Source organism: Delphinus delphis, chromosome 7, assembly GCF_949987515.2.
Source record: "Delphinus delphis chromosome 7, mDelDel1.2, whole genome shotgun sequence".
Taxonomy (NCBI): Eukaryota; Metazoa; Chordata; class Mammalia; order Artiodactyla; family Delphinidae; genus Delphinus; species Delphinus delphis.
This window is the reverse complement of record NC_082689.1, coordinates 81,873,362-81,886,108: the sequence shown is the minus strand read 5'-3', so window position 1 is coordinate 81,886,108 and position 12,747 is coordinate 81,873,362. Positions and strand designations below refer to the sequence as shown.

The following is a 12,747-nucleotide window of genomic DNA, read 5'->3' as shown; positions in this document are numbered from 1 at the left end:
CCTCCTGCCTTCAACCAACCAGCCTCCCGTCAGAGAGAGACATGCGCAGTGAGTGCCTCCCGTCTCTTCTACCCGAACCCCCCCTCCCCCCCCCAAGCAGAGAGACCCCAGCAGCAGCAGCAGCTGATGATGAAGAGAGAGGCAGTGGCAGAGGGGGGGCACCTTTTATTTCTATTTTTAAAGGGACAGGACACTAATTTTACCCCACTTCAACCTTGAATTGAGGGGGGTGGGGGGAAGGCGGCTGAGTTCCTTCCCCCACCCTCCAGCCCTGAGACCTGAGAGGGGGATTGAGCCTGAGAGAGAAGGAGAAGGAGTTTCTTCTTCTTCAAAAATCCCCCATCCACGACTCCTACCCCCTCACCCCTCCACTAGCCTCCCTCCCGAGCCCCCTCCATCCTCCTCCTCTTTGGCCGTGAAAGGAGAGAAAGAGACCAAAAGCCTCTTAGCAACACAGACCCTTCTCTGCTGCTGCTGCTGCTGCTGCTGCTACTGCTGCTGCTGCTGCTGCTGCTGCTGCTGCTACTGCTGCTGCTGCTTGGCCCTGGCTGGAGACATCTCACTACACCCGGGAGCAGCCACTTCCCCAGCTCTCCTCCTCCTTCGCCTCCTCCTCCTCCTCCACTCCCCCCCCTTTATTACCCTTTGTGTCATCCTCCACAGCTCCAGGGAAGGCACTCAAAAGTGGGGGGCAGGAAAGGTAAGTGTGTCTGTGGGGGCTTCATTGCCTTCCTCTGGCTCTGACTTTAACTCCGGGGCAACAGTAGCACCAAACCACATACGCAGTGGAGCTCCGGGGTGAGGAGGGGGTGGTGCTGGGGGGGCAGTGAAGGAGGGGCTGGAGTGGGGAGGGGTGTGTGAGGTGGGTGCCCATCCTGTCAGAGTAGGAAGGGCACTTTTTATTTTTATTTGCTGTTGTCAAAAGTGGTTTCTCTCCTCTAGCTAACATCTGATTGTGTCTTGCTCCAGTGGGGGAGAATACAAAAACAACCCCCTCCTTCCTCCAATGAGGCGCCAGGGAAAGAGACAGAAAGAGGCACACTTTCTAGATGTCACTTTAAAAAAAGCATTTGGAGAGCTTTTTTCCTTTTTCCCTAGGAAAAGCTCCACTGCATTTGTTTCTGAGTGGGAAAATGTCGGGATCTGGATTGTATCGGAACTGCTTATCCATTTGTAGACCTGAGTGTTTTACCCGTTTTGGTTCTGTGTGATTTGGATATTGACTTCAGTGTTGGAACAGACTTGATTGGTTTTTGCTTTCTGGGTTTAATTTTCCTTTTTTTCGTTTTGTCTGACTTGCATAGAAAATTTCAAATTTTTGGTTGATAGAGGCCTTTGGTTAGGTTTTGACTTGTATTATTGCTTTTTTTGTTAAATGTTTGTTTCATATATCAGCATATAAAGTTCAAAGCTTAAAATGCTTAAAGTTTTAATACCACTGGTATTGTTTCTCCCTATATACGTTCCTGGTATTTATTTTACATAAGATGAAAATATTATCTGTTTCATAATTAATCTGGGTATTTTTCTAATCTTTGTAACTTGTCTGAACAAGTAATCCCCATTGAAAACTTTTATGTTGTTCTGGCTTCATGGAAGGCCAAACCTCTCCATCAATAGTTTGCTGGATTGGTACCACTTTCAGTTTTAACTGAATTATTTATTTACTGTTGTAAATTGAGATGAGTTTTTTATCTCTTGGGGGTACTGAACCAAACTGCTCACTATATGTGAAAGGAGACAAATTTCTAAAATATGTTTTCATGAGTCAAAGAAATCATGATGTTGTAGTTAGAATATGCATTGTAGTGAGATATTAATTGAAAGATAAATCTAAATTTAGTTTTATAGAGTAACAGTCTTAAAAGTATTCTTCATTTTTACTTGGTATGTTCTTAGTGAATGGTTTTCAAATTCAGTACTGTATTTGATTTCAGAAATGCTAGAAAGTATATTTCTGATGTAGGCCTTTTACTAGGGCTTACATTGCAAAGTGGAATTTTGTTTCATATGTACATTTCTTTATCCTTTCCTTAAAGATGGATGCACACATTCACACACACACATTCCCTCTCACTCTCTCTCTCTCTCTCTCTCTCTCTCTCTCTCTCTCTCTCACACACACACACACACACACACACACACACACACACACACCCTTTTTTGAAACTGCATTGGTATCTCTGATCCCATAATTTATGTCAGCAAAAAATATTCTGCTGTAAAGTAGCAATTTTGTGATCAGACTGGCAATGTGAAAACAGCAATTTGATCAACTAGAAAGGATTGAAGAAAAATAAATCTAGAAGGATATTTGACATAAATATTAGAAAGACATGATAATACTTTTAATTTTTTGTTTTCTTGACGGTAAAGCCAAAACACCATATACTTACATTTTACTGACAGAAAAGCATTGTGTATGTAGAAACTTGTTCTGTAAAATTTTAATTACCAACTGTGTGCAAAAGTAGACATTTACACCCAGGGGGAAAAAAAGCTGTGTAGCAGTAAACAACATGGTCCTATTTCCCTCCTTTCTGTTATAAATTTGAACAATTTCTTACCTTTCTCTGAGGTGTAATTGGTGCACTTAAGGAGAAATCTGTGCCAAGTTCAAGTTTGTCTCCCAATAATACTATTCCAGGTCCACCTAGGATTTCTTGTCCTCACCTTAATACCTCAGGAACCTTAACATAAAAGATGGAAAGTAGAACTTAGTGAAGAAATCACTTAAGTAAAGCGAATTGTGTAGGTAACTGGGGTGGTAATTTCCTAGTAGGCAGCTGAGTGAAAATTTACAGCTTGATTATAATACCTTTACTTCCTTTCTGTTTTCCTTTGAAAACATTTCTTATCCACCACCCCCCAGGGTAACCCTATATGGTTTGAAGATTCCAGACCTCCTCTAAGTTGGATAATGACTTACCTTTAGGAGTCTGTTTATTTTCATTATGGCTTATTTTTTAAGTATTAAGATATATTTTAGAATTGTAATTTTCAACTTGGTGATATCTTGGAGGTCACTTTATCCAACTCTTCATTTTCCATATTGCTGAAGTTCAGAGAGTTTGAGGAAGTGTGCATAGTTCCAAGGCCTGTAAGTGGATGCACATGGACCAGAGAACTCTGGTTTCTTGACATTCACTGTGCTACACTACCTCATATTCTTTTGTCAGGAATGAAACTTGTGCACAGTTATGTGTATGGCACTTAAGGGTTTTATATGGGGGCGTATACTAAGAATATTAAGGCAAATAGCTCTAAAGCCATAATTTTGTCCATTTATAATTCAGTAATTTGTTGTTGATTTTTTTAGGAGATACTGATTTCCCTCATCTTGGATTATTACTATTTTGAGAATTATTTCAGCTTTCCCTAATGCTTATTTTTCCCCCGCACTTCCAATTTATCAATGAATACCCTTCTTACTCTTGTATTAAGGATATATGTGTATATATATATAAAGAATGCGTATTGTATTATAAATGTTTACTTGTGATTCATGCTTTATGAACTGCTTAAGTAAGACTAAAGATTTTTTTCTTGTTAATATTTATATACCTTACAGCACAGTGTCCGGTACACAGTAGGCCCTACTGCTTGTTTGTATAATTGTTATTAGAGTTAGGCATATTTGAATTTCTTGACTCTCAGATGTAGAATTTCTTGCATTTTCCTTTCCTTCCTGCTACAATTTATTCACTACCACGAATATTTTTTTTCTTTATCTTAACTGTGGTTCTCACTTTTTCTAATAGCCAATTTAAATCCTGTTAACAAATAGTACTCATAAAAAGTGAAAACATATTCTGTACAGGATGCAATTTGACAAAAGTGATTTATTTTAAATAAGAGATGATTAAAAAACTCCAATTAAGAATGTACTAGCAAATGTTCAGGATACATTTAAATTTTATTTCATTGAGTAACTGGTACAATAGGTTACTGGAATGATTAGGCTGCTTTTACTATCTCTATAAAGCAACTGATACTTAGGTGACATGTTTCCCTGACTTTGCTTTTTCGGTCCTTACCCAGACAATTATCAACTTTCCAGTTTTCTATGGATATGAACATTTATTGCTAGTCATCAGTGGGACCCCAGGAGGTCAGCCAGAAGGCCTATGTCCAGCTTATGTACTTTTGCAAACTTGTCTGTATTTTGAATGTATGTGCAGAACAGATTGTACTTAATTATTCATTAAACATTTATTGAGCATCTACTGTATGTCAGGCACTCTGCTAGGCATCTGAGAAACAATGCCTACAAGTCCTTACAATTTAATGTGAAGACATATCCTTAATTGTATTCCACAGGCAAATTGGTCATATCTTTATTTGATGTCTCTGCCTAAATAAATTTTATTAACTAAATGGATACTGTTAGGTGGAAAAATGCATGTTTAAAAAGTTTTCATCAGTAAATTTAAAAGTATACTAGAGAGAAAGAGATTTCCTGAATTTCCTTTGCTCTTATATACCTCTTAGAATAATATAGATTCACAATTTTTAAAAAGGAGGGGATCTCCTGCTGGTACATTATCTTGTGAAGGTATATAGACTTCTGAGGGTCAGTCAATTCTGATCTCTGTTACATTCATTCTTAACTTTCTATATTAGTAATAATTATACTTACCGATTATTATGAGTGCCTAGCACTGTGATAAATATTATCAATCTCAGTCAGCCCTTACAGTGATCTTGTTAACTTTGTAACATTGTCCCCATGTTATAAATGAAGAAACCTGTTACTGACAAAAAAGGAATTTTTCATGTGGCAGCAAAATATTCCATCATAGTAAATTCATGACACTTTCTAATTAAAAACAGTCACAATAAAGAGTTTTTATCAGTCAGTGAGTATGCTGGTAAACATTAGTATAATTATGGCCCCAATAGCTTATTGACAGAGCAATGGAAAATTTCTAAAAATTTATAAGGACAGGAAAACAAACCAAAAAATCCAATCCTTTATCAGGAACATAGATGCAGACCAGCGTGCAACTTGAAATAAAATATACATAAAGTCAGTCTTCTCTTTGTATGGCAAAAATGACATTTAGGCCTTCTACATATTGAACTTCCTTTGTCTTGCATGGAGTTAAATTTAGTATCTTGTTTCATGAAGTTTGGAGGTTCCAACAATTTGTGACCCAGTGAATATTTACTATAAAAATTTTTATATAACTGTTGATAATGGAAAACCTGTAAATAAAGGGGAGTTTATATTGCCTAATGTTTTGATGTGTATATATACATACTTTCTGGACCTTCTATCTTACAATATTTTCATAATTATTACATCATGTATATATGATTAAGTTCAATGTACTCTTTTTAGTATTGCTTAAAGTCAAATTAAATTTTTTTAGTATAAGAATGGACAACTTGTTGGATTCTCTAGATGCCTAAATTATTATATAGTTGTTCTTTAAAGCAGCTACTGAATTAAGATACTTTTTGATCCAGCTAATCAGAGTTGATTTTTTTTTTTGTGTGTGTTATCCTTTTTTTTTTTTTTTTTAACATCTTTATTGGAGTATAATTGCTTTACAATGGTATGTTAGCTTCAGCTTCACAACAAAATGAATCAGTTATATATATACATATGTTCCCATATCTCTTCCCGCTTGCATCCAGAGTTGATTTTTAACATCCTTTGCTTTTAGGAGAAAAGGGTAATTTTTTAAAATTCTATTTTATTAATCGAATAACTTCCATATCCATCCTAAGTAATGCAATTCATCCTGTATGCTTACATTGACTCTATTATCCTATAAACGTTACGCCAAAGCATTATGACCTGTAGAGTTTGGAAATATTTTTAAATGCTAAAGAACTGTTCTGTGTCATCTATTATTCTTCAGAAAGGAATGTTTATAACATGTGATTTCTTATTTTTAAACCAATCTGAATAATTGGTGGGATTGAATAAGTCTGTGATCCTAAATAATCTCCTTAGATAACCTAAAGGTAATTCAGTTAAAAGTAGAGATTCTAACTCTTAAGCATCTCTGTTTGAGGTATTTCTATATCATGTAAGATTTTAGAAGTTGGAATGACTCAGTATTACTCTTCAGAGAGACAAGGTGCAAGTCAGGCCTAACATATATTAAGGTATATCTTCTAATGTAGCTAGACAGAAAAGAAAGTCACTAATGATATCATACCTGGTGAAAAGCATATACTTCATTCAAAGTTGGTTGTGAGTAATTCTGATTTGAGTCCTTATTTCACTTGACCTGTATAACCTTTTCTTAGAGAAGTTGTAATTAAATTCTGTGATTTTTCTACGTATTCAAAGCTATTGTTTTCTATACACCCAGTTCAGAAGTGTCTACTAATCTGTTTACCACAAATTAACTCAATCCATACATTCTTAATATTACTAGTATCTAAAAATAATAATCTAGGCTCACTGGTGTTGGGGGAGGGAAGTATTCCACTTTCAACAAAAGAAAGTATTGATTTTCAAATAGCTTCTTTACTTGGGATATACTGATCTAAAAAATAGCTGCTATGTAAAGTAAAAAGGATTTTTATTTATTTGGAAAGTAAATATAAAGTTTACCATTACTGAATGTTAAGCGACATCAGAATATTTAGGAAATCAATTACATGTTCCAGTAATGACAGAAATTTAGAGGCTGTTTTTTTAGCATTATTCTAAAATCATTTTCCTTCTTCCACATTTGTCACACAGGAGTTTGTGCTGAAGGATTTCTTGGCCATTTTAGAGACTGTAATCTAGTTAAAAGGTTTGTTTATGCTTCCCATCTCTGTTCTGCTGATGGTATTAGAATGCAGGCCAGAGCCAGACATCTAACTGTTTATAACATTCAAACTTCAATTAAAGCTACAGTGTTCTGTTCACTATATATCAGAAAGCTCTTACCAGATGCAAATACCGCCAGTAATAATGGCAATGATTTTGTATAGCCATAGGCTTTCCTAAATCATGCCACTCCTTATGAATTCCTTTTTCTTATTTAGGAAGTATTAACATTTAATTACTTCATAGAAGTCTAAAAATGAAGCTTTTTTCATTCTAGAATTAGTATAGCATTTCCTTCAACAATCGTTTTTGATAATAAAACCTAGCGGCTTATATTATTGCATATCTTATTAAAATGATCCAGTTTAGCTTTTTTAACATTAGTAAATTCTTAGTTAAGTGTTAGTTTGCTGTCCAATTGATTTGACTCCTGTTTCTAGTTTGAAGACTATAACAATATTTTGTCTATTAGAAAACAAAAGCAGCAATCACATTACTACAGTATTTTTATATGTATGAGAGGGGACTAGATCCACATAATACATATTTTAATTTAATCTTATGTTGCCTTTCTGGTCTGCTGCTCATACTGTTTGTGGTTTCTATGTTTAAGTACATTGATAAACTGTTTTTAAAATTTTTTAAGCTGTTAAGAATTATCTGAAAATATTTTTTCAGCAGCTTCTCTGTTGTACAGTTTACCTCAGTGAGTCAGAAAATGAATTGTGTATGTGTCTAATTTTTCTAATTAGTAGGCAAATTTCCTATCTTATATTGCTTTTGCTTTTTATAAAACTAAATTTTAGTTTTTATTAATTTTAGACCTTGATTTATTAAATGTATATATTCTTTATGTATATACATATATTTTTTATTAAAATATAAATTTAAAGGAGATTTAAACATTTCAGGAACGATGAAAAATTATATTAAATTGAATGAAAACTTGCTAAAATGCTTTTAATTAAGAAACATTACAGTGGAAAAAGCTGTATTTCTCATTTTCCTTGGCACTGAAAGTAATGATCCTTTTATTTTGGGATTATTATAGGGTAGAAAGTTAGGAAAGACTACCTGTGGTATCTAAAGATAAGCGCTAACAACAACCATGCAAAATTTGACTTGTAGGCTAAAAACCTGGAAGGATCTGTAAGATAAGCTAAGTTGAAACCAAGTCACAAAATAATGTGCACAGTATGATCCCATTTGTGTGAAAAAAAATACATACAGGTTAATATGCATACAACATATAAGAATATATATATTTACATACATATAATTTTGTATATCTGCATATATATTTATAAAATTAAAAATTGTGTAAAATATATGCCTTATATTTTTGTAAATACATTAAGAAATGGTCTGGAAAATACGTACCAAATTGTATCCTTAGTTTATAGAAAGTATGTATGTGGGATGCTGGAAGGTTGAAGAACTCTTCCTGTTTTGTATACTTTAGTATTACTGGGATTTTTTTTTTTTTTTTAAGAATAAGCTCATATCCATGTAGTAATTTTATAATGGAAAAATATACTTACGTATTAAAGGATTCAGAAAAAGAATGACCCAGGAAAATTGCAGTCCTAGCCCCTAATTGTCACATTAATATATCTCTTGACTACCTTGAAGAGAATCGAGTATTGGCCAACAATCATCATAGCTTGATACAGAATAAAGTCTGTTAGACTGATCTAATCTTATCTAACAGGGTGAAAAGCCTAGTCACTTGAGGCAGGAACAATGGATGTAATCTATCCTGATTTTTAAATATTTTGCTTCTTATTGCCAAATGCATTTCTCACTATCTTGGGAAAATACAGACTGGAGAACCAGTGGTGGGGACTGTCAGTCTTAAAGTGGTAGACAGTAAATTAGTTTCAGTCTGAGATAAGATACAATGTATGGGCCTAAGATAGACTTTTGTTATTTTAATCAGTGATCCAAATTATTGTATGCTCATTCAGAATACAGATGGCATAGTCACTTAACATTTTTATGATGTTTTCCATATTTAGATACTGGTTTGAATAAAGACAAAAATAAAACAGGAGGTTTTAAGATTAAGTCCTTTTTTTTTTTTTAAGTGACTGAAACTTGTACTTGAAAAACACTTCAGGAGCCTTTGTAAAATAACATCAAACTCAGTATGTAAACATGCAGAGTAAAGAAGCAATTAGAATTCTGTAGAGTTAATCACAGTGGCCTTCCTGAGAGGACATGAGTTAATCAGAGTTTAGGTAGAGGAGAGATGCTAGGTTGGCACAGAAGAGAGTAATTCAAGTAAAGACAAAGCTTCCAATGGGATAAGGGGATGGGGACGCTTATTTTTACTAGTTTGAAAGCTAGGATTAAAATTCAGAATAACCCGATAAGTTAGGAAAGTGATTAGAAATAATATACTTTGCATTTATGTTTCTAAAATTTTATTTCCCAGAATGCAGGTCAGAAAAGGAATAGGGGACAAAATAACTTGCATAAAAAATAAGACAATGAATAGTTGTTTGCAATTATGACTGGAAAATCCGTCAGAGTCTGAAGCAAGTGTATTGGGAATATGCATTGGAAATGAAACACTATACTTAAAATAGGAAAATTTTATCCAAGGATACTGAGTTTCTTTTTTCCTTCATAATTAAAATTCATACTCAGGTTGGTCTCTAGGATCAGTAGTAAATAGTACACAATTGAAACTATAAATCTTATATATAAATAAATTCTAAAAATAACAAAAAGATGCAGCTTACTTTTTCTCCATTTACTTTATAAGGTTTATGTGCATTTAATTTGTTTCCAGCTGGCCCCATCATGTAACTTACCATCCCACCTACCCCCTACCACTATGTACTGAACTTTTTTTTTCTGAAAAATGGGCAGTTTCACAAGTTCTATAAAATATGACTCTGTATTTTGTTTCATCCAAAAAGTCATGAAATATTTTCTTTTAAATCTATGTAGGGGTCATTGACTTGGTGTTTATCTTTTTTTTTTTTTTTAATCAGTAGTTAGTCGATGTCTTCCTTCAACAAATGTAGGTTGACACCTGTTATGTGCTCACTGGAATCGTGAGGAAAAATAGACATGGATCTTGCTCTTCTAAGCTGAAGTCCTAGAAATAGGGAAGGATAGTAATCAAATCACATAAATAAATGCACGTTGAAACTGTTTCATTTGCTGTAGAGAGGTACATGGTATTTAATATGAGGCCTTTTAGGAGGATAATTAATCAGTTAGTGGGGACCCAGGGAAGCTTTTGTTTTGTTTTGAGAAAGTGTTTAGTTAGCTGAAATTTTGATGAATTTGAGTTAACTTGATCAAGAGACAGAAAAATGTTTTGTGGACGGAAGGAACAGTATGTACAAAGGTCCTGATGGGGGGATGAGGAGCATAGTACCTAATATTAAATGAAGGTCAGAGTGACAGAAGCTAAGCACTAGAGAGTGTATGGTAAGAAGTGATGCTAAGGAGTTATGTAGGAGCCAAATTGCAGTATGTTGTAGGCCAAGATTTTCTTAGCCTTAGGGTTACTATTTAAACTTAGACTAATATTCTTTATACTCAACACAAAAGCTTACTACCACAGTTGACCCTTGAACAGCTTGGGGTTAGGGATGCCAACGCTTCAAGCAGTCAAAAACCTGAGTATAATTTATTGTTGGTCTCATTATCCGCGGTTCCTCCGTATGGGAGGATTCAACCAATCACAGATCGTGTAGTACTGTAGTATTTACCATTGAAGAAAATCTGTGTATAAGTGGACCCACGTGGTTCAAACCCCTGTTGTTCAAGAGTCAACTGTACTTATAAAAGGGTTGTTAAGGAGTTCATTTTTATTTCAGTTTAAAACTCATAACGCTTTTTCCCGTAGAATCATTGTTGTAGTGGTCAGGTCTCCTAAAACCCCTTTAACACAGATTAACAATGGAAAGTAGTGAATATTATGTTGTGCCCTAAACATACCTAGGTGGAAGTTAGAAAAGAAAAGCAAAAAAGGGGATTAAATTGATGTCTGTATGTGCTCAAGAGAATGTCCTGGGTGTGATTGACTACGTTTGAATAATGAAGAAAAAGAATATGTCTGCAAGTATATCAGGCTGCTGTAAGAGATCATAGGAAATGATTGTCACATTCAGTTGGACAACTTGAGAGGACCCTCAACTGGCACCTGGATATGAAACAGTGTCATGTCTGGAGCGTACCAAGACAGAGAAAGTAGAAGACATCACATTCACAAATTGTTCCAATCTTGACATATTTGTGTCAACATATTGGAACACAAAATTTTTTTAACTTCTTTTAAGAAAAGCAGAATTGCAAAATGGTAACAATACAATGCCAACTTTATTTTGGTTTTTTTTAGAGTAATTCATACAGTCAGAAGTAATTATAAATTACTAAGTTATGTTAACTATTTCAGGCCTCTGTGTTAGCCTTGAAAATAGTGATGTATCTCCCTTGGAGTAGTACTTTTAAAGACAAAGTTAAAGAAATTTAACTTTCGATTCTTGTTTTCCATTTAACTTAGAACATTGTCAATAAGATATTTTCATTTCTTGTACATTTTAAGCCTCTTTGAACACCAGTTTCTGTCTGTATTAATAAACAATCTAATTAATAACTAAAACTTCAAGAAATGCCCCAAGTATTAAGAACATTATAAAAAGATGGATAAGTTACTTGAATTTTATTAAGACCAAAATATCACAAAATGTGTTAAATTATAAGAAAAAGGCAAAATATTTGCAAGCATTTGCTGAATAGACAGGGTACATCACATTACTCTTGGTTGATGAATTCTGCCAATGCATCATCCTTCATCAGGTGATCTTGAACTTTGTGGCATTCTCAGGTATGACTTTTAAAAGATTAATATCTAAAATTAAGAACTACAGAATTGAGTTTAGTGTTTATTTATTTACTTATGTATTTGCTTTTTTACTTATTTATAAAACATTCTAAATGAGACAGTATCACTAGCATTGCTTTATTTTACTACAGTGTCTAGTAAACTACTGATGATTCATAGACCATAAGTATTTGGGAAGCTCATTAGTGTTTGAAAAGACAGTTCACTAAATGTAACTAATAACTCTAAGAGGTCATCATACCTTCTAAACAGAATTGAAGAATCATCACTTGGGAATTATTCCGTGATTGATGTGTTCCCTCTGTTATACAGCTTTCTACTTGTCTGTCTGTCAAAGTGTATTCCAGAGATCCCTAGTTCTGTGATAAGTTAATAGGCATGATCCCTCTACCTCCAGGAAGGTTTCTTCATCAAAGTTTAGAAAACATGATTGAAGAATGCTGAATAGGATTGTTTTACTGCAGTAGTAATCACTCACATTTATTGAGTGCTTACTTTGTGCCACTAACTGTGCTAAGCATTTTACATACATTATCTTATTTTATCTTAACAACCAGGAAAAACATTCTGAGGAACACACTTAAGGAAGTATTTCCTCACAGCTTGTATGCACCTGTGCAAGAACTTCTGTTAAGAATGTAAAAGTGAGACAAATACCATTTTCTGTTGTTAAAATCCTACAACTTTGGGAAAGAAAGGTTATGAAATTTATCCTTAAAATTAAATGTTGAACTTAATAGTATGTTTCTATACTCTTCTAACCACTATATTCACAGATGATCAGTGGTAACCATTATACTCTTTTTATAAATAGAGAACAACCTTTATAGCTTCAGAGACATGCCTAGGTTTAAACACGGGTTGTATATACTGACTACTGTAGTATTCAACCTTTGGTGAGCTGTTACGGTTCTGAACTTTAGTTTATCTGTAAAATTAGTATAGTGATGCATTTCTCACAGAGTTGTGACTATTAAATGATAGAGTACTGAGTTCATATGAATTCCTAGCATGTTGTGGACATTTACTAAAACTTGGCTTCCTTTCCTTTTCCTTCTCTGCTTCTTCTATTAGTAATCATGTTTTAGAATCTTTGTGAAAT

The 12,747-nt window shown here is 34.2% G+C and overlaps 2 protein-coding genes across 2 annotated transcripts in view; one reads left to right on the top strand and one right to left on the bottom strand.

Moving 5' to 3' along the window:
* The window catches only part of ORC4 (origin recognition complex subunit 4), a 97,666-nt gene extending 97,095 nt beyond the window's left edge, over window positions 1-571 (bottom strand). Inside the window, exon 1 of the mRNA XM_060016846.1 lies at window positions 460-571. The gene's annotated coding sequence lies outside the window, so the exon portion shown is untranslated. The remainder of the gene's footprint in view (window positions 1-459) is intronic.
* A 29-nt stretch (window positions 572-600) lies between these two features.
* Window positions 601-12,747, top strand: part of MBD5 (methyl-CpG binding domain protein 5) — a 402,522-nt gene continuing 390,375 nt past the window's right edge. The window contains exons 1-2 of the mRNA XM_069540868.1: window positions 601-700; window positions 6,707-6,761. The gene's annotated coding sequence lies outside the window, so the exon portion shown is untranslated. The remainder of the gene's footprint in view (window positions 701-6,706; window positions 6,762-12,747) is intronic.